This window comes from Ambystoma mexicanum, chromosome 7p (assembly GCF_040938575.1).
Source record: "Ambystoma mexicanum isolate Mex_15411 chromosome 7p, UKY_AmexF1_1, whole genome shotgun sequence".
Taxonomy (NCBI): Eukaryota; Metazoa; Chordata; class Amphibia; order Caudata; family Ambystomatidae; genus Ambystoma; species Ambystoma mexicanum.
In genome coordinates, this window is record NC_090939.1 from 613,102,079 (window position 1) to 613,128,719 (window position 26,641).

Below are 26,641 nucleotides of genomic sequence, written 5' to 3' on the forward strand. Positions count from 1 at the left end.
ACGTCATTACTACGGTGGATGGTACGGAGATTACATGCGATTGAAGCTTACGTCGACAGCGGTGCCATCGGCAATTATGTGGATCATGAAATGGTTTTGAGGATGAATCTGACTCTTTGTCCAAAGGCTGTAAAGGACGTCATTACTACGGTGGATGGTACGGAGATAGCCTCCGGACCAGTAATGCATACCACCCAAGAAGTGACTCTAGTAAGTCAAGATGGACACCATGAGAAGATCGTGTTCGATGTGATCAAGGCCCCTCAGTTCCAGATTATTCTAGGAATTCCTTGGTTAGAGAAGCACAATCCTCAAATCGATTGGCGAGCAAGAACGGTTCAGTTTCCAGAATGTGTCTCTACTTGTCACCCTCGACCTGGTGTTGCACTGGCAGCAATTTCCTCGGAGGTACCTCCTGAATACCTAGAATTCCAAGATGTTTTCCGGAAGGATCAGGCTAACTCTCTACCGCCTCATAGGTCTTATGACTGCCAGATAGACCTGATACCTGGATCTACTCCTCCTTGTAGTAGAATTTATGCCCTCACCGAGCCTGAGAATCTTCACCTCTGACAATACCTGGATCAATACCTAGCGAATGGGTTTATTCGTCCTTCCAAGTCCCCTGCTTCCTCAGCTTTGTTCTTCGTTCCAAAAAAAGAAGGGGACCATAGAACTTGTATAGATTATCGCGCCCTGAATCAGATCACCGTTAAGAATAGATATCCGTTACCTTTGATCCCTGAACTCCTGGACCAAGTCAGAAAAGCATGCATATATACAAAGCTGGATCTTAGAGGAGCCTACCACTTGGTACGAGTAAAAGAGGGCGATGAATGGAAGACGGCCTTCCGCACCAAGTATGGGCTATTTGAATATCAGGTCATGCCCTTCGGACTTTGCAATGCCCCGGCCGCCTTTCAATATTTTATGAACGATGTCCTCAGAGAGCTCATAGATGTGTGTGTTGTTGTTTATATTGACGACATCCTCGTTTATTCTTCATCGGAAACTGAACATCGGAAACACGTGAAAATGGTCCTCGAGAGATTGCGTCAACAAAAACTTTTCGCTAAGTTGGAAAAATGTGTTTTCAACGTGACTGAAGTTGAATTCTTGGGATTCATATTATCACCTAGCGGAGTGCGTATGGATTCAAAGAAGGTCGATGCAATTCTCAAATGGCCATCGCCATCCTCCGTAAAAGGTGTTCAAAGCATGTTAGGCTTCGCTAACTTTTACCGCAGGTTTATCCCCGAATTCTCTCGAATAGTCCAGCCCATCACCGCCTTGTTAAAGAAAAACAAACGTTTTGAATGGTCTACCGAGGCGGAACAAGCTTTCCAGAATTTGAAGACTAGATTTATCTCTGCACCGATCTTAAAACATCCTCGCCCAGAACTCCCCTACATCGTTGAAACTGATGCTTCGAGCCTTGCCATGGGGGCAGTTCTATCACAAAAGGACCCAGTAACCAATCAGTTGCATCCCGTGGCATTTTGGTCCAGCAAATTCTCGCCTCCTGAAATCAATTACACTATTACTGATAAGGAACTTCTAGCTATCAAGTCCGCCTTTAAGGCTTGGCGGCATTATCTTCTGGGGGCCCGACACACTGTTACTGTGATTACAGATCACCGAAACCTGCAATATTTGAAAACCGCAAAAGCTCAATCCTCTAGGCAACTCCGTTGGGCACTATTCTTTGCCGAGTTTGACTTCATAATTACCTATCGACCTGGTACAAAAAACGGTAAAGCTGATGCCCTTTCTCGGATGGGAGTGGAAGAACATTTGATCAATCCTAAACCTGTACCTATCATTCCCGAACAAAGAATTCTAGGTGTAATCGCCACACAATCCATAGAGGAAGTTAAGAATAAAGCCAGGCTACTGGTAACTCCAGCAGACATACAGAATTGGCATTTGCAGGGAAAGGACTTTACGGTTAAGGACAACCTATTATATTTCCAAGAACGGTTATACCTGCCCAGCACAGATTTACAGAAAAAGGTAATCTCTTGTTATCACGATTCTTTAATGGAAGGACATCCCGGTATGACCAAGACCTCGGAAAAGATCAAGCGCTACTTCTGGTGGCCGTCTTGGAAATAGATATCAGAGACTTTATAATGTCCTGTGGAGTATGCGCCCAAAACAAGAGTCAAAAGGAAAAACCAGCCGGCCTCTTACGCCCTATTGACATCCCGCCTCGTCCTTGGCATACGCTTTCTATGGACTTCATCACCGATCTACCTCCATGCTCCGGATACAATACGATCCTAGTAATCGTGGACCTATTCTCCAAGATGGCGCATTTCATTCCACTCAAAGGCTTACCAACAGCAGCAACTCTGGCCCGAGAATTTCTCGAAAACATCGTCCGACTGCACGGTTTTCCTTCAGTTCTAATTTCGGATCGAGGTAGTCAATTTATTTCTCATTTTTGGCGAAGTTGCTGTCGGTCGGCTCAAATTGATGTGAGACTTTCGACCAGCCACCACCCTCAAACCGACGGACAAACCGAGAGGACCAATCAAACTCTGGAACAGTATTTGCGCTGCATGCTACAACAAACTGACAAAACTTGGAAAGATATCCTTTGGATAGCCGAATATGCCTACAATAACTCTGTCCACTCGGGAACTGGGAAGACCCCGTTTTTTCTTTTATACGGTAGTCACCCTCGAATCTCGGAGTTGGATCCACTCCAAGATCTTGGAACACCAGCCGTAGACCACCTGCATTCTACAATCACCCAAGCCTTTAAGGAAGCCGTTTCTCACCTTCAAAAGGCTAAAGAACAATACAAGAGAGGAGCAGACCAACATCGGAAGGAAGCCCCCCAATATCAAGTAGGAGATCAAGTCTGGTTATCCACCAAATATCTACCTCTAAAAGGACCACGCACATTCAACCCAAGATACCTTGGTCCCTATTCCATCACTACCATAGTAAATCCAGTAGCGGTCAAGTTGGACTTGCCCCCTCACATGAAGATACATCCGGTCTTCCACGTCTCTCTATTAAAACCCGTGCAACCTCAAACCCGACTAACTACATCTCCAAAACCTATTCTAGTTGATGGAGAACTCGAGTTTGAAGTCAAAAGCATCCTGGATTCCAAGATCTCCAAATCTAAACTATTTTACCTGATTGACTGGAAAGGCTACGGTCCCCAAGAAAGATCCTGGGAACCTGCAGAATATGTCCACGCGCCTCGTCTAATCAAAACATTTCATCGAACATTTCCTAACAAGCCCAAACCCCCGGAGAAGCCAGGTTTGGGAGGGGCCTTGAGGGGGGGTGCTGTCATGATCTCTGCTTCCAAAAGATCAGGACTTGCCCGACTCCCTTGGAAGCAGACCCATAACCCCGGTTCCGAGTGCCAGCCAGTCCCAATTGGGACATTTTGGACCCTGTCCTGGCGCCAGTGGCACCAGGCTCATAAAGATGCCCAGTCCCAGCGCTGGAAGCGCCGGGCTCATAATGCTTGGGTGGACTTACCTGCAGCAGACCATGCTGCTTACTTACCTGCCAGTTGAACCCCTGATCCTCTTCTGTTTGGGACTACTTTTCCTGTTGGGTGGGGCAGGAGCCACTCCCTAGGTTCAGAACACTGGAACTCTTCTGGAAAGCAGGAACTCTTTTCTTACCTAGGCGTGGCTGTGGAAGGAGACACCTAAGCACTACAGGAGGCTATTTAAACCACACCCGATGGATGAATCTTGCTTTGCGTTATTCTGCATTCTCTGCAGCAGAACGCTCATCGTGTCTTCTGCTTCTGATCCTGGGCCTAAGGGAACAAAGGCTTACCATCCTGGAATCCAGTCTTCAGCAGCACCTGTAAAGACAAAGAAAGAACAGGTTAGCACTACGGTCTTCAGTGGCAGCGCATCTCTTACCTGGTCCATCGGCTGTCACCAACGCCTCGCGCTGCATTCCGGCATCTGAAAGACAAAGGCTTACCTACTCTTCGCATGCTCCGGAGGTCTCGCACTGCATTCCGGCATCTGAAAGACAAAAGCTTACCAGCTCTTCGCACGCTCCGGAGGCCTTCGGCGCTGCATTCCGCATCTGAAAGACAAAAGAAGGTGCGTTTAAAGACATTGGGCAACTTTATTACTCACGTGCCATTACTCCTTCCCACGCCGAATCCAGTGGGTATTCCAGCACCCTTCAGCTTCTCTAAAGCTCCGAACTTGTACCTGCAAGATAAAAGGGACAGTTAGTGCGCATCGTGAAGCAGGCTACAAGCGCTTACTTACGTGCTTCCAGGCGCTTCTATTCCTCACGCGGGTTCGATCCTCAACTCTCATCAGCCCGCCATCCGCCATCGCCGGAACCCTGCAAAACAAGAGATATCATTACAAAAGACTTTTAAGACATTTGAAGTGCCCAGAACTTACCGTTCGTGCAGTTAACGACGGACAGCAGTCCTCTGAGGTCAAGAGGCCTGCACCCTTATCCAGTGAAGAAACTGGTTACGGCACCCTGCCCCGAGGCAGATGGAGAGCTCGGCGTTCACTTACCTAAGGTGAGGGCGTTAACCTTTGGGGTTCTACAGGAGAAGAGAAAGGGAAGAGGAGAGAGGCACCCAATAACCCCAGTTCATTAATCCCATATTTTCTATCTGCAGACATCTTACTCTTCGAGTCAGACATACAGTGCACAGAGGTCCAGCCCAAAGAGCCAACCGTGTGTTATACATCACCTTTGAAGATACGGCATTCACTCAGTCAAGACCGGCGCCTCTGCGGGAATCAGGTGAGCGTTACAAGCATCCCCCACATTTCTGAAAGCCTTTGTTGTCTGGTTGGTGTAACCAAGTGAATTTATGTTGTGGGTTAGACATGAAAGAAGGTGAGAGGATGCTCTTGAGGTTATTAGCCTTGGTGTAGATGAAGTTGGGCGAGTCATCTACCAGGAATCAACATCTCTGTCGAGCTGTAAGATATGCCAATGTTTATTGACAATCTTGTACAGACTGGAACTATCTGCATTGCACCCGGTAATACATTTTAATTTGTTATTGCGAGTACTGTGGGGACGTACTTTGGGAGCAAGCAGATCCTCTCTCTTCATAGATTTAACCTCCCATTGGGCCTTATCAAGTATGCATATCACCATGCATATTTTACATATCTTAGATCAACTACCAGTACTTCCAAATATGCTATTAGTGACGCTTGACGTGAAAGCTTTATACACTTCCATCAATCACCAGAGGGCAATTGCCAGTGTTGATAACATTTTTTGAGAACATTCGGCCTCGTTTTTTGAGCATATAGAACTGGTCAAAGAACTACCATTATGTGCACTTTCCAATAATGTGTTCTTGTTCAATAATTCTTACTATAGACAACTGATAGGTATAGCAATGGCAGCTAGCTATGCTCCAGCCCTTGCAAATATATTCATGCACCATTAAGAGCAACTGTTTGTCTTTACTAATGCCATATTCTTACCATATATTTACACATGGAAAAGATACATAGATGATGTGTTTTTGATTTGGAAAGGCTCTTGTGACTCTCTCAATGATTTTGTGTCGTATCTTAATTCCAAAACATGGGGTATCCAATTTACCCACACGTTCAGCTTCAGTAGTATCAATTTTCTGGACTTATCCATTAGTATTTCTGAGAACAAATTTGTAACGAAGACTTATCGCAAATCCACATCAGTCAATGCAGTATTACATGCGAGTAGTTGCCACAAGAAATCGGTTTAAAAAAATATCCCAAAAGGGGAATTTGTACGTGCTAGACGCAATTGCTCCTTAAACAAGGAAGTCATTACGGAATGTGCACTTATCCGTAATCGTTTCTTGTCAAGAGGCTATGACAGCAGCCTACTTGATAAGGCCCAACGGGAGGTTAAGTCTATGAAGAGAGAGGATCTGCTTACTCCCAAAGTACGTCCCCACAGTACTCACAGTAACAAATTGAAATTTATTACCAGGTACAATGCAGATAGTTCCAGTCTGTACAAGATCGTCAATAAACATTGGCATATCTTACAGCTCAACAGAGATATTGGTTCCTGGGTAGATGACTCGCCCAACTTCATCTACACCAAGGCTAATAACCTCAAGAGCATCCTCTCACCTTCTTTCATGTCTAACCCACAACATAAATTCACTTGGTTACACCAACCAGACAACAAAGGCTTTCAGAAATGTGGGGGATGCTCTATGTGTGCCTACGCATACGAAACGTGCAGAATTGAATTTGGTCATTTGGGCACTCACAGAATTCAATCTTTTAATAATTGCAACACCAAATTATGTGTATACTGTATTATATGTGTTGTGGACAATGCTATATTGGCAGTACAATTCAACCGCTCAAGATCAGGATAAGGGAACACTTGGCATCCATTTCCCAGGTAGATTCAAAGTACCCATTGTCGGTGCATTGGCAACAAGCCCATCAAATGGACAAAAAGGCGCAAATCAAATTTCCTGGAATGGCGACAGTGACCCTGCCACAACGTGGAGGCAATCTAGTCCTTAAACTGAGACAATTAGAGGCTCGCCTCATTTGCCTATATCGTACTGTCACACAAGGCCTCAATACGGACCATGAATTATCTGTATTCTTATGAGCATTGTGCTTTTATTGTGGACATTCATGTGCAATTTGCCTTCGTGAATAACAATTCAGGATGTCAGATTTGATTCAATGTTGGTCACACAATCAGTTTAGAGTCTATTTAGACTTTAGAAATTCAGCCAGCCCACATGAGGTGGGAATCAAAAAGGTAGACATACTGGGGCAAACTTGCTCCCATCACCCATTAGTGGGGCAGACACTCACCCTCACATATCTTTCACCATCTGGCTCAGGCGCCAGGATAATAATTCTAATTTTTATTACTTCACTTCCTTTTTATGGGCAACACGGCCTCCAATTAGCTGTCCCCCCCTTGCGAATATACTAATTGTCGGGGGGACTCCCAACCCCCCCACCCCTCTTTCTTGATTTATGGCTAGAATCTGGTTTACTTACCGTGGTTCTACCTGCAAATCTACCATGCTCATTTAAATACCTTCCATGTACCTTCTCCTTCTTCAAATTAACACTTTCACTCATGAACAAAGAGTGTTCAAACTAATTTCTTTTTTCGCATACTAATTTACTCCATAATACTAAATCAAGTAGTTTGTGTTTGAACAAACTCCCGGGCAACTGCCCCATTAGCCTTTGAGCGCATTGCAGGCTTTCAATGTGTACTCACTAAAGATGGCGTTTCTTTTCTGCCACTGATTAGTTGTTGCAGCAGTCGGGTGTTGCATCTATTAATGAGAGCAGGAGCCGCGCACTCCTGGCTCCTGTCCTCAGACACAGCGGAGACGCTGTTAAGAACAGTACCTGCGCGCAGACCCCTAGCACACCAGAGGGTCTACGCGCCTTGTTAATGAATGGCCAGACGCGCACCTTTGGCCACTTGCTAATTGTCTTATCTGTTTTCTTTTCTTCCTTCCTCCTGCTGGGCTCGCACTCTCGCGTACGGTTTCACTTTTCTTTGTGCTTCCAGTCTCAGCGCGAAGTCGCATTCAAATTGTACTTGCATTTTAAGGTATGTAGGTATTTTTCTACAGCCAAATTAATGATAATAATTCAGTTTCAGCAACTTAACTCGCCGCTTATTTTACGCGTTACCATTAATTCACTGCACGTTACATTTACAGTGGAGCCCAAGGATCTTTTTTCCTCCATGTTTACCACATACCTTTGGTAAGTGCAATTTTAGGTTATTACACATGGCCTCTATGCCCCCCTCTGGGTAAATACCCAACTCACAATCATTTCACTCTTATCCCCTGGTCTATTTTCCAAATTAAAGGGAACCTAATTCACAGGTATCTTAACACAGTTTTCGTATAAACACCAACTAACTGTGTGGCCAACCTTGATCAATATTGCTAATGCACTCTTGTGTTATTTTTTCTTGTTTTTCTCTACCCCCACCCTTTTCTATTTTATTTTTTACACTCTATCATGACATTGATTGCATTATATTGTTTCTCACAATATGAATTGAGGTATGTTGATTCACAAATGTATTACTTGACACCATATATTTATCTGTATAATGTGGCTGACAACCCTTGCCTTCAATGATTATTTTGTTTTGGTGTGCTGACCGTCCACTTGGTTTTTGCTTCCTTGTTTGGGTCGTGCATATGCACTATATTGAATTTTTTCGTGTACTGGATTATCTCGCATGTACACAAATTTGTAGCCTCGGTAAAAGAGCAAGTCACTCGAAACACGTGTCAGGCTACCTTCTTGCGAATTAAATATACATCAATCCTAATTTAATCTGTGTGTGTGCGCAGTGTGTTTGTAAAAACAATCCTTCTTTGTTCCATTTGTGGTAGGACGTGGCAAGTCCCCACTCTTGCATTCACCTGCAGCGCTTTCCACACCACTCCATACTACGCAAGTCATTGCGCTGAATCTCGCTGTCCTTTATTTGCCAACCCAGTCTTTATTGATAAAATGTATCCTGTATGTACTAGAACAGTAACCCCTTAATAGACTGCTAATGCTGGTCTTCAAATGCTTCATGTTTATCATTCTGATTAGAGCAAGAATGAAGAGGGCAAGGGTACTTAAAGGGAAAAAACGTGCTTATGATGCTGCGAGACAGCATATCAACCTATAGGTTGTGACCGCGACGGGTTGGGGGCGCGACCAGTATTCTTGATCCCTTAATTCCTTTGGTTTAGTGGAGGGGGGGCCCCAAATGTGCTTAAGATGGCCCTGAATGCTGCACTGGCCTTGTTTTGAACAGGAAAAGGGTTGGTGTAAACTTGAACAGGGAGTCACAACCATCCCACTGGCGGCACTGCTGTTCTTTGGGCATGCGACCCAGGCAGGAGTGGGGAGGGGGCGAGAGGACCTATTTTTGAAGCGACTGCTCCCTAGGATATTGGGACCAAGCGTTACGGTGGGGAAGGCGAGAACCCCAGGTCTTAGGCCGTACAGCCCAACGGGATATAACACTGAATTTGTCCCAGGATGGAGCATCACCTTTTGGGAACAGTGGTTGGGGGAACACACTGCACTAACAGTAGTGGATTTCTATCGGGAGGGAGATCCCCTGTTGTTGGAGGACTGCAAATCAAAATTTAATGTGGGAGCGCAAGAGAGATTTTGATATATCCAGATAAGTCATTGGATTTCACACCGGGCAGTCAAGGAAGCGGGCACGAGAACTACACTGGGTTTAGAAACGATGCGGAAGGGGTTGGCATTGAAGGGTATCTCAAGCCTTTTCTGGCTGCTGGATAGGGCATTACCAGAAGATAGATTGCCATCTATGGATAGAAGGGAAAGGGTATGGGAATCACAATTTTGGAAGATAAATGGGGACAGATCTGGTGGAGATCCCATAATGCGTTGAAGTGTACATCCATCAAAGAATTGGCCTATAAAATTGGTTTTAGATGGTACCTGACCCCCACAACGGATACACAAGATAAATACCCAGTTCTTATCCCTATGCTGTAGAAACTGCTGGGAGGTGGGAGACCTAGGATGCATATGGTGGTCATGACCAAATGCCCAGATCTTCTGGAAAGAGATATTGGGTCACCTTAAGGACATAGCAGGAGTGCAGCTTCCCGACACCCTGAAGGCACTGCCACTGGGTGCTGTTAGAAGGTATATACGCTGCTGGTGGGACCAGGGCGACCCTTCTTACACACTTATTGACAGCGGAAAGAATGATGCTAGCACATGGGTGGAAAACAGGGTAGGGTCCAGTGGTGGCCTTGTGGCGGGTCAACATCTAAGGGATGCTAGCAGTGGAGAAGGTGTGTGCTTTGGCAGATGGAATCTATCAGAAGTTTCTCACAGTTTGGTTCGCCTTTTATGAAACATGTCAATGAGAGAGAGCCTCAGTTGCATAGACTGGGCTTGCTTAAATGTTTCTCAATATTATGAATGTGGAAGGCTAAAGAGTGCGAGAGGATGAAGGTTTTGGGGAAACTATGGCGTAAAATCATGGACTAATGTTGTTCCACATTTGTTAAATGACATTTATTTTTAAATGTGTTTATTATTGATATGCAGCCTCATTGTAGAAATCCACAAATACAATCCCGTCATCATCATAGCACGTACATTAGCAATTTGCATTAAAGGCAACAAAGTGTAACTGTGACTCTTTACGGGAGGCCCTCACATGGGTAGAGGCAACTCAGTCGTTTCAGGCCCGTGCCCCAATGCAAATATCCCTCTGTAGTGTGAGCCCAGTAGATCGTATATCCAGAGTAATTAATACTCAGGGGTCCAGGGGGGTTTATCATCTGATGGGCTGAACATCGCAAGGATGAGTGCTTTCCATGCCTCTACATTCTCTGTGGGTTCCCATTTACCATCTCCCAGGGCTCTATGCCAAACAGTGGTCTCTGCTGCCCTCCATGCCCTAAAGTTGCGACACCATAACCGGTATTGCAGCCCTCAAACACACGCTATGTCCATACATTTAATCAGTGTTCTATGTTTGTCCGACCTAGGGTAAGCAGCCAGTAAGCATTCTTCCCGGTCCCACTGATACCAGGTGACCCCAGCCTTCACACACGCTATCTCTATCTGGTGCCAAAAATCATGCATCTGCACACACTGCTGTTAGGCAGAATCCTCTGCAGTACCCTCCGGGAACACTACAGACAATTAAGTCTATAAGTGGCAGTACAATTTCACCTTTGGTACAAGCCTGTACTACGCAGTCATAGTGATAGCAGTAGCGGAGCAGCCAGATTTATCTCAAGAGAAAATGAGCAGTAATAGGTATTACACAACGGACTACAATTACTGTGACTCAAACAAACACTGACTCAAGGTTTCTGGTTTAAAAATATAAGTACATTTATTTTTAATCCATCTGTTCACAAAACACTTCACTTCTATTAAACAAAACCACACTCTAAAATATACCACACACAACCAGTTCCTTTTGGTTCAGGTCAATTCAAGGTAAGTACATTAGGATTTGACAGACTGGTGTGATGAAACAATAAACGTTACCAGGGTTTAAGCAGCGCTCACTTTTTGACAGTAATGACAGTTCGGTCTTACGAAAAAAAAGCATACCCGCTGGGAGAATTGTAACCGTAGTCAAAACACATTTAGCACATTGAATAAAAACCAAGGCAAAGGGGGTAAAAATCATAGGCAATACTTCTGTCAAGGCACATGAATCATAGGTCATATTCTAAGAGACAGATAAAGTCAATAGGCCTGCGCCAGTGTCAAATGGAGCAGGGGTCTGTTGTCGAGGATCACACAATTAGAACAGTTCGAGATTAACGTTGCCAGGAGTACTTGGATATTGCCAAAGGGAGGTAAAAGATATAAGAGGGAAGGAAGAAAGGACAAGCCTTCGGTAAGGAAAAGGGTTCACCCTGATTCCTCAAGGTCGGACGTAGAGAACGACCAAATGGACACAGTACCTTATACGAATGAAGAAAGCTGGTGCCACGGCAGTTGTTCCTGGTAGTTCCTGCAGACTCACGGTTCCTGAAAGTTTAGTCGTGGGGACAAGAAGGACGACGTCTGGAGTGATCTGCACTACCCAGGGATGAGGCCAGCAGCAGCAAAGAAACAGTGAATAAAAGGCGCACTCCTTTAAAACAGGAGAGGGCTCTTCTGATGGCTATCCGGACCACTACAGCTTCGTGCAGTGATTTCAACCCAGGAGAGGATTCTCTGGCTGTAGAAAGGTGAGCTGGTTGATCCCACCATGCTCAAGGGAAGAAGACTCCTGACTGGATCTTCTCTGTCGTTGAAGGGTAGATAGCTCAGGACTGCAGCAGGGCTTCACCGGGACTCAGGAGTTGCAGCAGCCGTCTTCTTCTCCGCTTCTCTTCGGTTCTTGTAGTTCCAGTGGTGACTCTGACTTCCAGCCTAGGAGACCTGCCTTTTCCGCCAAAATCCCCCATTCACACAGCCTGGCTGTCAATCACACAGCAGGGGGGGTTGTTCAGCTCGGACAACCACCTCAGCCAATGGACACAAAGTGCGACTTGGCTCTCTGAGGAGACCCTGTGCAGGGGGTTACTAAACCCCTCCCTCACATTCAGCCCACCTAGACACCCAGACGGCAAAGGAGGGCTTCTTCGTAGAAGCCCGCCAAAGGACGGCGAACCAAGAAGGCAAACCTGGTTTGCCACACAAAGTAAAACACAAGAAGGATATTAACACAAAGAAATGGGCACTAAACCCGACCAGAGCCAAATTAAAAAGTATTTGGTCAAGCGGGTTTATGTTCGAGGCTAATACAATAGCCTAAAAAAGTACCACGTTTATATAGTATAATCGCGGTAGAAAAGTTAGGGTAGATACCACTGCCACCAGCCAAGTCTTAGTGTTAAGGGAGCGAAACAAGGCTCCAGGAAGTACAGGCAAAAAGGGATCAGAGTTAACCCTTTCCAATACTCCATGTAAGATGGGGTGTACTGGGTCTGTAGGTTAAATGACTACATAAAGTAAATGGCAACTTTACCTGTTTCTGGGGGCCAGTAGTCAGCCCCAGAAAAATGGAGTCAGTGGGAAGTCTTAGAGACAACCCTGTGTTACTGCACTGAAGGTGCTGTGTAACGCGCACAAGAAGTTGGGCTCATGGAGTGGTGTGGCTTCAGAGCCTAAGATCACAAAAAAGTAGAAATACACATGGCAAAACACATGTAAGAGTGGAAAAAAGGTTCACACTCTTACCAGGTGGAAAAAATAAACCCCAGAATTCCAGCAAAGCTGATGAGAGACTCACTAGGTAAGGGAAAATAGCCATAAATGAGAATTCTCCATAACAACTGCCAAAACATGTGTATAATGTCGGCGCAATCAGTTCCACACCATGGGCAAATGGGGAGCACCGTGGGATTGAATCTGGCCACTTGACTAGGTGTCATGTATGTATTGCGAAGTAAATTGAGCTGGATTAGACGAAACCTTGCATTGCGGGAGACCCTTTTGCCAAAACATAATACATTATCCGACTGCATGTAATCGAACTGCCGGCCCAGATCTGCCTCCCACTGCGCTTTCAATTTCTCGTTCCTCACACTAACCGCACTCAATAAGCACCCATACAACCTGGACACCCTCCAACTCATATAGCAATGTCAGCAGCGCAAGAGGCTCTGGTTCTCCCAGCCAGTCCGTCCACTTTTGCTTTGCAATTGTTGTTAGCTTCAAGTATCGTAGAAACTGGCCTTTGGGAAGTCCTTCTGTTTGTATCAGATCCTCAAGAGACCGGAAATCCCTGTTCCTGTACATATACCCCCATGTAGTGAGCCCCACCTCATCTCACCTCCTAGCAACAGCCAAGTCATCCACCACTGAGCACAAATCCACTGTCATAGGGACATGCAGAAAGAATGGATTGCACTGATTCAACAACTTAGCGTTCTCCCCACACATGGCGTTCAAGTCCAACCAGCAGCGCTGCTCGTTTTATGCAGTGGTCCATAACCCACAGGTCCTCCTGAAGCACCACAGGGTGTATCGTTTCCTGCAGCAATTGAGAATCCACCGTAGTAGGCTCATCAGAAAGCCAGCCTGCCACATATTGGAGTTGTGCGGCAAGGTCATAGAGCTCTAGCCGCAGTAACTGCACACCCCCATTCTTATATACCATACACAGGGTGTTCAAGGTAATTTTCTTTCTGCCGTGGCCCCAAGGGAATTCCCTGAGCATAGTGTCCAAAAAGTTGAAAAAGCCCAGCTGCAATATAACGGTCTACATTCGCAAAGAAATAGAGTAAGCGTGGCAGCACCATCATTTTAACCAAGGATATCCGGCCCATAAGTGACTGCGACAATCTGCTCCAAAATGTCATAGATTGTCTCACCCCATCCACCACCTTGACTGTGTTCCTAGTATGCATAGTTTCTTGTGTGTGTGCGATATATATACCCAAATACTTAAATCTATGCACTTCCCACTGCAGCCCCAGGTCTGGTAGATGTCGGGCGTTACATCAGTGCAGCCCCACCAAGGGGAAGAGGCACAACTTCTGTCTACTAAAGGAGATCCTGGTCAGCCTGGCAAAGTTGTCTAGGACCTCCAGGATGATGGGCAGATTTTGCTCCGGTTCACATTGGGACAGGCAGATGTTTTCTGCATATAATGATAGGAGATGCCTAAATCCCCCCACTTTGATGCCAGTATGCAGAGCAGTGAGCAATGCACAATTTCGATCGTGAAGCCCTGGGACGATCCTCCTGGGCCGACATCCTTCAACAACAACTTTTCAATGTAGGAGGTGGGATTGGGGCCCTCCGCTCCCTCTCGGAGGCCCAGCACGCAAATGTTATTCCTTTGTGACCTCCCTACTGTGCCCTCAGCACGCAGCTCCAGGGCCACATTTTCTGCTACCTGGGCTCTCACTCTAGTCTCCAAGTAAGTAGTGGTTGTCACGGTCTCCTGCAGCAGCGACTCCGTAGCTGTAACCCTCTCTGCCAGGGACCGAACATCTTGTCTCAGGAGGTGCACGTCTGTTTTGACTACAATCTTCCCCTCCAGGGAGGTCCATGAAGCTGCGATCGCTGCCAGGATCTTGTCTTCGTGGGACTCCTCTTGGGTTGGTGGCATGCCAGAGTGCTCTATCTCCCACAGTAGCATTGGGTCGTGCTGTTTTCCCTTGGCTTCAAAATAATCCATTGTGTTGCTTTTATTACCACCTTTGTGTTTAGTGGCCGGCATATCAGAAGTGTGTAGCATGTGAACAACGAGGTGCAGAGTCGTTAACGGGAGGGGTTATTGCATCCGTAGTGGCATTCTCTGGCGTCACCCGCTGTGCAAGTGTAATAGTCTCAAGACACTGCAGCACAACTGTGCTCTTTTCTTCCAAACCAGTCAGCAGAAGTCCTAGTAGGAGTGATACCACCAGGCGCATCCCTTAAAATCCTCTAATAACACATTAAACTCAGTTGTAGGCTGCAGCGTGGGGACAGCATTACGGACCGAGTAGCAGATCTGCGCAGGGCGTGAGCCAGTCCAGTAAAAACTCCCTCGCGGGTAAGGTTTACTGCACTGCTTGCTTCTACTAGCCACCACTCGATAACAATTCTAGATGTGCTACAACACACAGTGTCCGTCCTGAGCCTAGCAGGACCCCGTTGTCCTGGCTGCTGACCAAAAGGGGGGTTGATCCACTATAATGTAAAACTCTGCTCCAGTGCACTAATTTACTACTACTAGAGTAGGTGGGCGCGTAATGTGTGGTTCTGCATGTTGCTGACCAGGTTAGCAAAGATCCTTTGGCCCTGACTGTTGGGCAGAAACCTGTGCAGTTCCTTCTGGGACCACTGCAAAAGATTTAAGACTACAGGTGTTTGGCAGTAAACCCACTTGGTAGCCGTCTGCACCACACAGATTCACTTGGTAGCTGTGGCTGAGCAGTCAGACTTCCCTCAAGAAGTGTTAGGCAGTATACAGAGTATTCACAATAGGTCAGAAGAGCACAGTAGAACAAGTAAACACTGACCAGAGCTTGGTGTAAAAGAGATATAATTATTTATTTAGAACCACATCTAGAAAAACACACAGGCACTAATAGTAGGGAATTCAAAAACACGGTCACTAAAAGATATACACTCCCTTAGAGGAATTTTAGACAAGTCTTAAGTAAAGCCCCACTTATTTTCAGACAGCGGTGAGCGCTTAACGCAGATGGCACTCTAATAATTCGTTTTAAAAGGGATAGAAAAGCAGAGTATAAATTGAAACAGATCCCAACACTTTCATAGGAACCAAACAAGAGAGGGAGGCAAGTAAAACCGTGAAGTTAGAGTTCAGAAGGCCGGATCCACTTTAAGAGGATCAGAACGAAATGTGTCCAAGGTCACACGGTTGAAGTGCACAAGAGTCTTGCAAAGGTTCAAAAAAAGAGTTGGACCAAAAGAAAGGGACCCGTTAGAAGGTCACGGCGGCCAACCCAGTCCAGAAGGTTAAGGGATTATTATTACCTTGTAGCAATCTTTAGAAAGGGAGGCCTGGCGGACACAGTACCTTAAAGTGGTGAGAAGACTCCAGCGGGGGCAGTTGTTCCTGGCAGCGGATGCAAGTCGGTGCTTCGTCCGGGGGAAGAGAGGATCTCGTCGGGGAGGAAGACAGGAGTCCGTTGCACTGCCAGGGAAGAAACCAGCCGCGGAGTTCTCAGGTAAAAGGAGAGGTCCTTTTATTCGCGGACATGTGGTCAGTGGCTATCCGGTTGGCGGGGTGCTTGGCACAGGCAATTCGACCACAAGAAGGCCTGGGATGCGAAAAGAAGAAGGTAGACTGGTTGTGCCCACCAGTCAGGGGAAGAAGCCTCTCCAGTCGGGAGATCTTCTCTGTCGTCGGGAAGTGGTGAGTCGGTTCCGCAGGGCTCCACCGGTGGTGTCGTCGTGGTAGGTCGGCTAAGCTTCTCCCTCGTCGGATTCTCAGGTCCTGTGGCGACTTCAGAAGTTCCACTCCCCAAAGCCCTCCTTTTATGCAGCACACCCCCATTCACTCAGCCTAGCTGTCAATCAAACATGCTAAGTGGTGAGCCGGCCGGCTCACCACTTGGGCCAATCACACAAGAGTACGACTTGAGTTACCAAGGTAACTGAGTCCAGGGTGCCTAAGCCCCCTCCGACACCCCCTGTGGTACCCAGACAGAGTGGCACCACTTTTGGAGGCTTCTGTGGAGAAGCCTGCCAAAAAGTGGAACAAAGGGCTCGACTTGGGTTGGAGTCACAGAAGAGAACACAAACGCCATTTTAGAATCGCGTCCTGGCAAAAAATACCAACCGGCGAATTAATATTAATTAAATAAACCGGCGGTATGTTCGAGGCTATGAGAATTAGATAATTAAAGTTGGTAGCCTCGAACAATTGGAAAATCCCATAGGGATATATTCGCGGTCGAATATAAAAAGTAGTATCCACTGCCACCAGCCAAAACTCGATCAGGGGGGACGGAGACGTGCCCCCTCGACTAACAGACCCTGGGGCAATCGAATTGCCCCGACCAGTACGTCCACAATAAGATGGTTTGTACCGGTTTCTGTTAATAATTTGGGACTAGTAAAGCCAATGGTGACTTTACATGCCCTGGGAGACAGTAGTCAGTCCCAGGGTATGGAGTCTATGGTGGGGTGTCACTATGGCACCCCTGTGTCACTGCACGGAGGGTGCTGTGTAACACACATAGTAAAAACACATGAGACCCTATGGAGTAAAGGACCCCATAGCCCATAAAACACATTAACAGTCAAAGGAACACTATAAATCATGTCCAAGAGTGGGAGAAAAAGAGTCTCACTCTTGGCAGGAGAAAAAAACAAACTCCAGAAATCCAGCAAAGCTACTGGGGGACTCACTAGGTTAGGAAATTCAGCCTAAAGAGAGAATTCTCCCTAACACTGACCTCATAGATGTAAGTGCTGCCTCAACTTCCCTGGGTGTATAGGCTTTCACATTGCACCCGCCACACTATGCAGCTCCTGCTTTGCATCACCCTGCTTGCTGCAGCCTTCCAGCACTGTGTCCAAACCGCATCCCACACACTGACAAGGTTCTAAGTCCATGTTTGTGGCAGTCTCCCCTGCCATAGCATCAGCACCTCCATGGATGAGAATCCAACATGTGCTCACAAATCATCAGCTGTTCAATTGTGGTGAGCCTGTGTAAGCTACTCTTTGAGCCCCATGAAAGTCAACTGGTCTTCGCTTCGTGGGCCGGTGTTGCAGGGAAGCGAGAGGTGTTAAGGCAATATATCACCGCCGCCCGGCCCTTCCGAAAGCACCTCCTACGTTACCCCGTCTACCTCCATTCTCTGGCACAACTGGGCCCCTACCTTCACAGGGCGCCCAGTGCACTTACCTCAAACCTCTTCTCCAGCACAGGCCGGTGGATCTTATCGGTTGTCCGCACAGCCTGTCTCAGCTCTGGTGCAGGCTGAGATGCTTCCCCAGCAGCTTACATCGTCCACTCCTCCCTCAGCCCGCACACTAAGCCGCCATCTTGGTTACGGCGGGCACAGGCAGTCCACACCCTGCAGTGCCTCCAGGGACATCTTCGGCCTTCAGAGGGGGACCAAAAGTCAGCGATTCTCTGCCGCAACCGTTCAGAATGAAAACTTCATGCAGTTAATATATATATTTTGCGGGTGAAAGGATCAGACAGGAGCACACACCAGGCATGTCCTCATGGCATGGACTTTGGCCATGGCCCGTGTTAAATGATGTTAGTAAAGTTTGGGGGGGGGGGTGAAGTTAAATTCATGATAAAATGCTGTCATTGCCTCTAGCTTTTAGCATAACTTGGGAACAAAAGTCAAAGCGAATAATGATAACGCTTGTATATGATGGATATCTATATCTAAAGTTTTTTTTTGACAATGTACAAATAAATAAAGCTCATAAAAAATCAAGGGCCACAGGTCCCAGAATTCAGTGAAAAAAGAGAACTGGATTGGACCATCAATATCAGTAGACATAGTAAAGAGACTTGCCTCAACCATGGTTGACAGGAGTCTTTTTAGTATGTCTGTTGGTAAATGTGTATGTGTATGTAAATGAGAGACAGGTTTGGCCATTCAATTTAGCCATATGTCCACCCAGTCTGCAGCATAAAAGCCTTGGAGACGCTGTGGTATTATAGAGCTGCAGCACTGTCTGTGATCACTACTTCCACTCCGTTCATCATCAAGCCAGACACAGACTTGGCAGAGACAAAACAATACAATTTTGATTTATTAGAATAACTAAGGGTATCCACTTACTTTGCACAGAACTTCCTTCCAACAATGACTTATATTAAGAAATGGATATTCACCAGCACACCACATTTCTACACCCCACATTTATATACAGGCCAGATTGCTTAATACAGACTGCAGACTAACCATTCAAAGTTCAACTCGGCAGACTTCACAAAGGATATAAAAGTGAGTAAGTAGCCATTCAATGGATTGCATTTCTCCCACAGATTCCCCATCTGATAGATATTCCACCCAGCTCCGGTGCTTTGTAAAATATTCGACAGGGGGAGTAGTGGACCACGACCCAGTCATCGACCATCGATCCGTCTTGTCTTGCTCAGCGTCTGGTCGTTAGCTCTGGACGTGACGCCAAGCATTGTACAACTACCACGTCACTATGCCCCAACCTCAGTTCCTTTTTTCCGTGCGCTAACATGCTGCTTGGGAACACAGAGTCTTTGACTCACTCAATGTTTTCGTTAGAAAAGGTTTAACTTTTTTCAAATCCTCGATGCGATATGTCGGTCGCTCGGGTATCGGGTTTCAAAAAGTGTTTCCAATTGTGGCACCAAGATATCCATCACTGACCCACACGAGTTGTGTCTCTGGTTCTTCGGCATGGGACTGACGGGTGTCCGTCGTGCAGCAAAATGCAACCCAAAACCCTACGCGATCGAGTTGCAAAACCCGCTCTCGGTCGACCGCCTTCAAAATCACTGGCGCGGTCGACGGTTCGGCCTTCGGAGGCCGAACTGATAGGCACACCCCAGCGAAAGAACATAGGCAGAAGAAAAAATGGTTCCACTCGAGGAGCAACTCTTCCTCGTCCCCGTCCTGAAAGAAAAAAAGGCGTCATTGCCACCGTCGGGACTCCAAGTCATCGACGGATAAAGGTAAGTGGTCAGCTGGGCCTACCACCCGCCAAGAGTGGTAGGATTTCAAATGTTTGACATGTTCAAAAAGCATGCTGCAATAAGCCTGGCTAACATCACCCACACAGCAGGCTTTGGAGCCAAGAGTGGCGCTCAGTATACCCAACCCCTCTAGTGCCCTGGTACCGACAATGTCAGTGCCGATGAATCTTTTTCGACACCGAAAGATATCCAATGGAAGCTGGATCAACCCTGCGCATCCAAGGATGTCGACGCTGTGGCGTCTCAATCCTGATTGACACCGACATCCACTATATCGGCACAGAGAGAGAAACCCTCGACGTCGACGGTTGTCGAGAAAACATTCACCCCACAACCCTGATCTGAATCTTTCGATACTATGGCAGATATCTTTGGCGGTAATGACGCTGATGACCAGGGGGATGTCGACCCTATTTACTTGGGTTCAGGAGGAGTCGATTATTTTGACAACCAGAATCTGCTTTTACAACTGGCTCAAGGCCTCCAGGACGCCAGCGGTCTGGACACCTCTCCAGACCTCAAATTCCAGCAATCCCAGCCCTATCTTCATAATAGTTCTAAATTCAGGGCTTTAATAGAAAGGGTTATTGACACCCTGATATTGCATTCATCTGTGGTGCATGTACAAGGTGATGACGTTACTGACATTATAGATTAAGGCCTCACCACAGAACAAAATATGCCTCTTAACCCGGCCATTGCCGAACCTTTAACAATTATGTGGAAAAATCCTTTTTCCATTCTTCCCGTGAGCTCCACCATTTCTGGGAAATACAAGCAGCCTAGAGGGGAACCTTCATACCTCTCCTCTCACCCTTCTCCAGAGGGGCTTGTTATGCAGGCTGCTACTGTCTCTTTTAGACTTGCATCTTCTACGTCCACTCTGCCTCCCGACAGAGAAGCAAAAAAAGTAGATGCCTTATCAAAGAAAGCATTCACTTCAGGTAGCATGTCCCTAAAAGCTACCAATGTGGCAAGCAGTTTTGCGAAGTACCCCTTTGGTCTATGGACAGCAGTTGAAAATGCATCTCAGTATGTCCCGGAAGGAGAAATGTGCTTCCTACAGCTAGTGGAGGATGGGAAAGAGGTGGCCAGACAGTTGCTGCGAACAGGCCAGGAAGTCGCCGACTGTGTGGGCTGATCTATGGCGTCAGCCATAACACTAAGAAGACAGGCCTATTTTAAAACCTCTGTTTTTTTGCCTAATGTCCAAGTCAAGCTTCTGGACATGCCCTTCGAGGGCGATCTTCTATTCGGCCAGAACGCAGACGATTCCTTAGAAAAATGTAAGGAATCCAAAATCGCTACTAAGTCCTAATGCCTATCTGCGCAGCCGGCCAAACCTGAGTTTAGCTTTGTCTCTAGGGCACGGGGCTACAGGAGATATGCTCCTTATGGCAGGAGAGCACAACGCCCACCGGCCAGGCAAGGACAGACATCCGCTAGGTGGGTGCGTGAACTGCAGGTCTTATGCTGTAAGCCACCCTTTCTGCGTTTTTTCCGGGAGAAAGTTTCACTTAGGGTAAGGCCTGGCTTCCTCCCCAAGGTTGTCTCAGAATTTCCCTTGTCGCAATCCATCGACCTTCCGGTCTTCTACCCTCCTCTGCACCTTTCTAATCAGGAGATCCGAAAACGGCGTTGAGTTATTATGTTACGAGGACAGCTGATTTCAGAAGAGCTGGCCTTTTCATTAGCCCATAAGGGCCTACCCATAACCAAGCAGATTTTATCCTGCTGGATAATTTTCTGCATAGATGAATGCTACCAGTCCGCTGGGCAGGAATTACCAGCAGGCATCAGGGCCCATTCGACAAGTGGAGTAGCAGCATCACCAGCATTGCAGAGGGGAGTCCCTGTCCAGGAGATTTGTGGTGCTGCGACATGCTTATCCCTTCATACCTTTGCTAAGCACTATAGTCTGGATTTGGCTCGCACAGCTGACGCGTGTTTTAGCAGGGCAGTGCTGCAAAATGTCTTGGTATAACTTTCTGCCCGCCTCCATTTACTGCTTTGGGAGTCTATCAGATGAGGAATCTGCCGCAGAAAGGCAATCCATTGAAGGGCAAATTACTTACTGTAAGATTCTTTCTATGGATTCTTCTCCTGCAGATCCCTCACCTCCCATCACATCCATCCCCGCTCAGAAAGTCGGTGGTTGGCACGCATCTTCTCTTTCACGTTGACTTGGTGATGGTCCTCTGTGTCGGTTTGCTGTCTTCCTGCCACAGATTTAAAAAAAGAATAATAGAAAAAAAGAAAGATTTTTTCTAATGCTACTTGTAGTAATTGTTCCTCCTTTGGAGGTCCATAGTTACTTCTTTTTTAAGGGCTCATTAGCCTGTTTGTTCTCTGATTTCCTATGCAGCGTGTGGTGCTTGGGGAAAAAAGGGGGAACTAAGGTTGGGGCGTAGTGACGTGGTATTGATATGACGCCTGATGTCATGTCCGGAGCCAATGACCAGACGCCGAGCAAGACGGATCGATGGTTGAGGGCCGGGTTGAGGTCCACTACGCCCCCTGTCGAAAATTTCAGAAGCAGTGGAGCTGGATGGAATATCTATCAGATGAGGAATCTGCGGGACAAGAATCCATAGAAAGAACATTACGATAAGTAATTTCTCCATTTCTGTTCCCTTTTGAATAAATGATGTAGGAATGATTTAACTTTGTATTCATTGTTTACTTTTGAATTTGTAATCATTTTTAAATGTTTGCTCCTAAAAGTTTGATTTGACTACTAAAACGTTTCCATTGTCGGCTAATGGCTTTTTTTCGCTTTTTCACCACTGCCGAAGCTAGTGGTCCAGTTTGACCTGATGGACATCCTGAACCAATGTCCACCAAAGGAGACCCTTTTGCTGTTTAACCTGCTGGTTGCTGCTCTGATGAGGGATGCGTGGATGAGATCAGCCTCAACCACTGCTGTGGACCGCACAAAGAAGCATCTCTGACACTCCAAGATGGGGTTCCAAATGGCCACTTTTCCCGCTGACAGGGAGAGAAAAAAGTAAGATGCTTTCTGGGTTTGACGGCTGTGAATACCACCTGTACCCTGGCCAGGTACACACACTGCTTTTGGATTGTAATCTCTTGGGCTGCAGAGAATCTCCCTTGAGATGAAAGAGGGTTGTACCTCACTGGTCAGTGATGGGAATGATGTAGCCCATCAAATCCTTTAGTCGGGCCTTGACATAGCGGACTGAGTAACTAGGGCCATGTGTACAGGGTCTGTAATTTGCAGTCTTTCCTGGATGTGCACTGTCAGGCTTTTCCACTGACATGCCATTTGATGGTGGCAATCCTTTTGGGGTCAAGGCTGATGAGTCCATGGAGAAGTGTAAAAGGTTCTATGTTGTAAGCCCTCCCATTGAAGACCGCTGCCAAAAAATACTACCATTTTAGGACACCTTGGAATGGCCTTGAACGGGTAGGATTTGACTGACATCGGGGGAGGTTCACCCCCGAACCTCACTAGCCCCCACCCCAGCCTGATGGTTTGCACGGGTTTTATCCCCTCCACAAAACCTCTGTATGCTGCTTTGCCAAACATTCCCTTACACCCACGATTGCCCCTGCAGACCCCCCTGCAACCATTTGGTCCCTCACACTTCTCGTCTCTAAAGCCCACTCCCTGCTGTGGCAATTTCCTGGTTCCAGCTGATGTAGATTTATGTTGCATGGGGCAGCCTTTTGAGGTAACTTTCTGTATTCAGTCTCTTTTTCATGCGTAAAAAGATACTGCCAATGCTATGTCCCTTCATTTAGCCATTCAGCAACAGCCTCCCTTCAGGGGTCATTCCTTCCAGACCATTTCCACCGTGCCAGGGGCCCTCCAGCAAGAAAACCTACCAGTGCTTTCCCCATTAGGGTAGAGGAAAAGGAGCACAAATGGGCAGTGTTGTCTTGACTGCTGTCCCCTTTGCAACCCAGCTTCAAATGCCTTTGAATTGGCCTTTAAATGCCTTTGAATTGGCCTTTACCCACTTCTCTCCAGTGGAGGGGAAGTGTGTCTGTGCAGGTCAGGGAGTGGCAACGCACAGGTTATCTTGTAGGGCTTTTGCCTTCTTTTCCGGAAAATCCCATTTGACTGTACTCCTTCTCGCCGTTCCTCCCCTCCCGATTCCTTCCTGCTGGAGGAGATATGACAACTTCTTGGAAAGAGCGTCATAGAGCTGATGCTTTCTGCAGATTTAGGATGAGGCTGGTGCTTGGTTTATATCCTGGTACCAGAGAACCCTTCCTGGATCTGAGGCTGCTGAATTTGTACCTGTGCAAGGGCAAGTCCAAGACTGTCACCTTATTGCAAATCATCCAGGCCCTCCAACTGCAGATGTCACTGGATCTCCAGGATGCATAATTCCACATGCTGATCCGGTCAAGAATAATTGGTACCCAAGTTTCATGGTTGCGGACACCATTACCAGTTCATGGTCCTGCCCGTCGGTCTTTCCTGTGCCCCAAGTGTCTTCACCAAGCTGTTAGCAATTGTGGCCATGCATCGCAGAAGTGAGAAGATTCAAGTCTTTCACTAACCGGACAATTGGCTTGTTCCATTCTGCTCCCCAGAGATTTTGATGGCCCACCTGTACCACACTTGGTCTTCTGGTTGATCTTCAAGACGTCCCAGGTCACGCTTTCCCAGTCACTCCATTTCACAGGTCCTGTTCTGAACACCTTTTAAAGCAGGGCCTTTCTTCCCAAGGACTGTGAAAATGTTCACATGGTTTGTCTATTCCATTCCCAGCCTCTTCTAGATCTAATGTGATCATGCATATTCGTGTTGCCCAAGACCATGTTCCACAGAGGCTGCTTCAGTTGCGGGTTCATTGCCAGTGATCTCAGTTTCATGGCAACATGATGACCCCCTGGCAGGTTTTGAAAAGAGTGCCACAGGATCTTCCTGTGGTAGGATTAAGGAGATAATGTTGTCAGGGGAAAGCCTCCTCGGCATATTGGTCTCAAATGACAGTGGTCTTGGACACTTTTCTGAAAGGCTACTGTACTCACCTGCGTGATCTGATAGTTAGTGCACTGTGTTCCCCTGTCAAGTCTCCGAGCACGTCAATTTATTGCAATTAGGGACCATCAGGATGGCAACTTTCCTCAAGGACAACATGGTGGCCATGAATTACCCCAGCAAGCAAGATAGGTTTGCTTTCTCTGTGCAGGGATGCAATGTGGGACTGGTTCTGGCACCCTGGAGAACTATGTGTGTCAGCTGCTCATCTTGCTGGAAAAGAGAAAAGGATTTTGGATGTCTTCAGAATGCAGATTTCAGCCTTCCACGAGTGGGATCTCCACAAGGAAGTTTTGGGTGGGATATTTGTCCTTTGGGGGCCGCTCAGGTGGACCTCTTCACCTCCAGTGCCAACAGGAAGTTCTTCTTCACCAGGAAATGTTCCCCACAGCGGTATCTGGAGATGCATGGATCGTCAAGTGGAACTTCACTCTCCTTTATATGTTTCTGCTGATTCCTGTCATTCCACTGGGCCTTAGAAGACTGAGGAAGTTCAGGTCCTCCATGCTCCTAATTGCTCTAGGTTGGACCTGGAAAACATGGTAACCAGAACTTCTAAACATCTCCCTATGTCATCCTGGCACCTCAGTAGCATCAACCGTCCTACTTGGCTGCTCAGAATCCTATCTATAAGGGTTAGGATTTGTCAGATAACATCCTCGATGATATGCCTACAAAATATCCCCACCAAAAATATTGCCATACATATGGCCGTTTGTCTCGCCATAAGCGATATTTTTGAGGAGGATATTTTGTGGGAGCGGGGTTCCGGGGGTATCCCCCGCACATTTTAAAATAATGCAGGGGTTGCTGGGGTCTCCCCCGCAGGGTCCATGGGTCAATATTGCCACAAAAATATGGCGATATTTTTGCAGGGATATTAACACATGGAACCATCCTCGATATGCTCCTTTCTGCCATGAGGCCTGCCATCAAGTTTGTCAATGCCTACAGGGGGCAAATGTTTTTGTCTTGGTGCAAGGATAGATGTCTGGACCCTTTGATTTGACCAACCTTTGCTATTTTTGAGTTTCTGCTCATTGGCCTGCTTTGTCTGCTGATTGACACTTTGATGTGGTATCTGGCCTCTATTTCAGTCTTTAGGGAGACCTCTGAGCAGGTCTAGTTCTTTGCCATCCCCACTCTTATGCAGGTTTGCAGTGATTAGGCAACCACTTTCTTCCAGGTCTGTTTATTGTTATTTGTGAGATTTAACTCTTGTGTTCACATTTCTGACGCTGACTCAGTTTGATCTCCTTCATTATTGTTCTTTGAAGATGCTCATTCTTAAGGTGATCTTCCTGGTTGCCATCACTTCCGCTAGGCATGCGAGAAAGTTTCAGGCTCTTTCATTGAAACCTCTATATATGATCTTCTTCAAGCATAAGGTGATTCTGCAGGTGGGTTTTACCTTCCTTCCCACGTATATCTCAGATCTCTATCTCTAGCCGAAAATTAATAATTTCACTGTTCTACCATTCACCTCATCCACCTGAGGTGAAGGGGAGGTTTCACTGCAATACTCCAAAGGGCTCTTAGCTACAATGTCTCGCGGACAAACTACATGAGGAACGACAACCAGCTCTTTGTTCATCACCTTGGGGTCCATGTAGGCAGGGCTCTTACCAAAGGGACCCGATCCAGGTGGATCATCTTCTGCATTACTAGATGGGGCCGGAAGGAAGGGCCTTAAGAGCTCTGGGCTCATACCACTAAGTTCCTGCAGAAGGGTGTTCCTGTTATGGAAATTGGTCAGGCAGCTATGAAGGCTTTGTTGCACATGGTCACCAAGAACTATTGCCTAGATTCCTTTTTTTGTCAGGATGCTCACTTTGGTCGAACTGTGCTCCAGAGTTTCCTGGTGTAGATGGGGGTTTCTCACTCTTCTTCCTCCGTTTAAGTTATCTAATTTTGTGAGAGTCTAAGGTGAGGCATCTGTGGGAGGAATCAATCCAATAA

At 46.8% G+C, this 26,641-nt stretch overlaps 1 protein-coding gene across 4 annotated transcripts in view; it reads left to right on the forward strand.

Annotated features, from left to right (window-relative positions):
- Nucleotides 1–26,641, forward strand: part of LOC138526199 (cohesin subunit SA-2-like) — a 2,217,157-nt gene that overhangs the window by 2,188,484 nt on the left and 2,032 nt on the right. For 3 of the 4 annotated variants that reach the window (XR_011283519.1, XR_011283520.1, XR_011283521.1), the window contains one exon: nucleotides 22,461–22,672. The exons of the other annotated variant lie outside the window; for it this stretch is intronic. The gene's annotated coding sequence lies outside the window, so the exon portion shown is untranslated. The remainder of the gene's footprint in view (nucleotides 1–22,460; nucleotides 22,673–26,641) is intronic. 4 annotated transcript variants of the gene reach the window in all.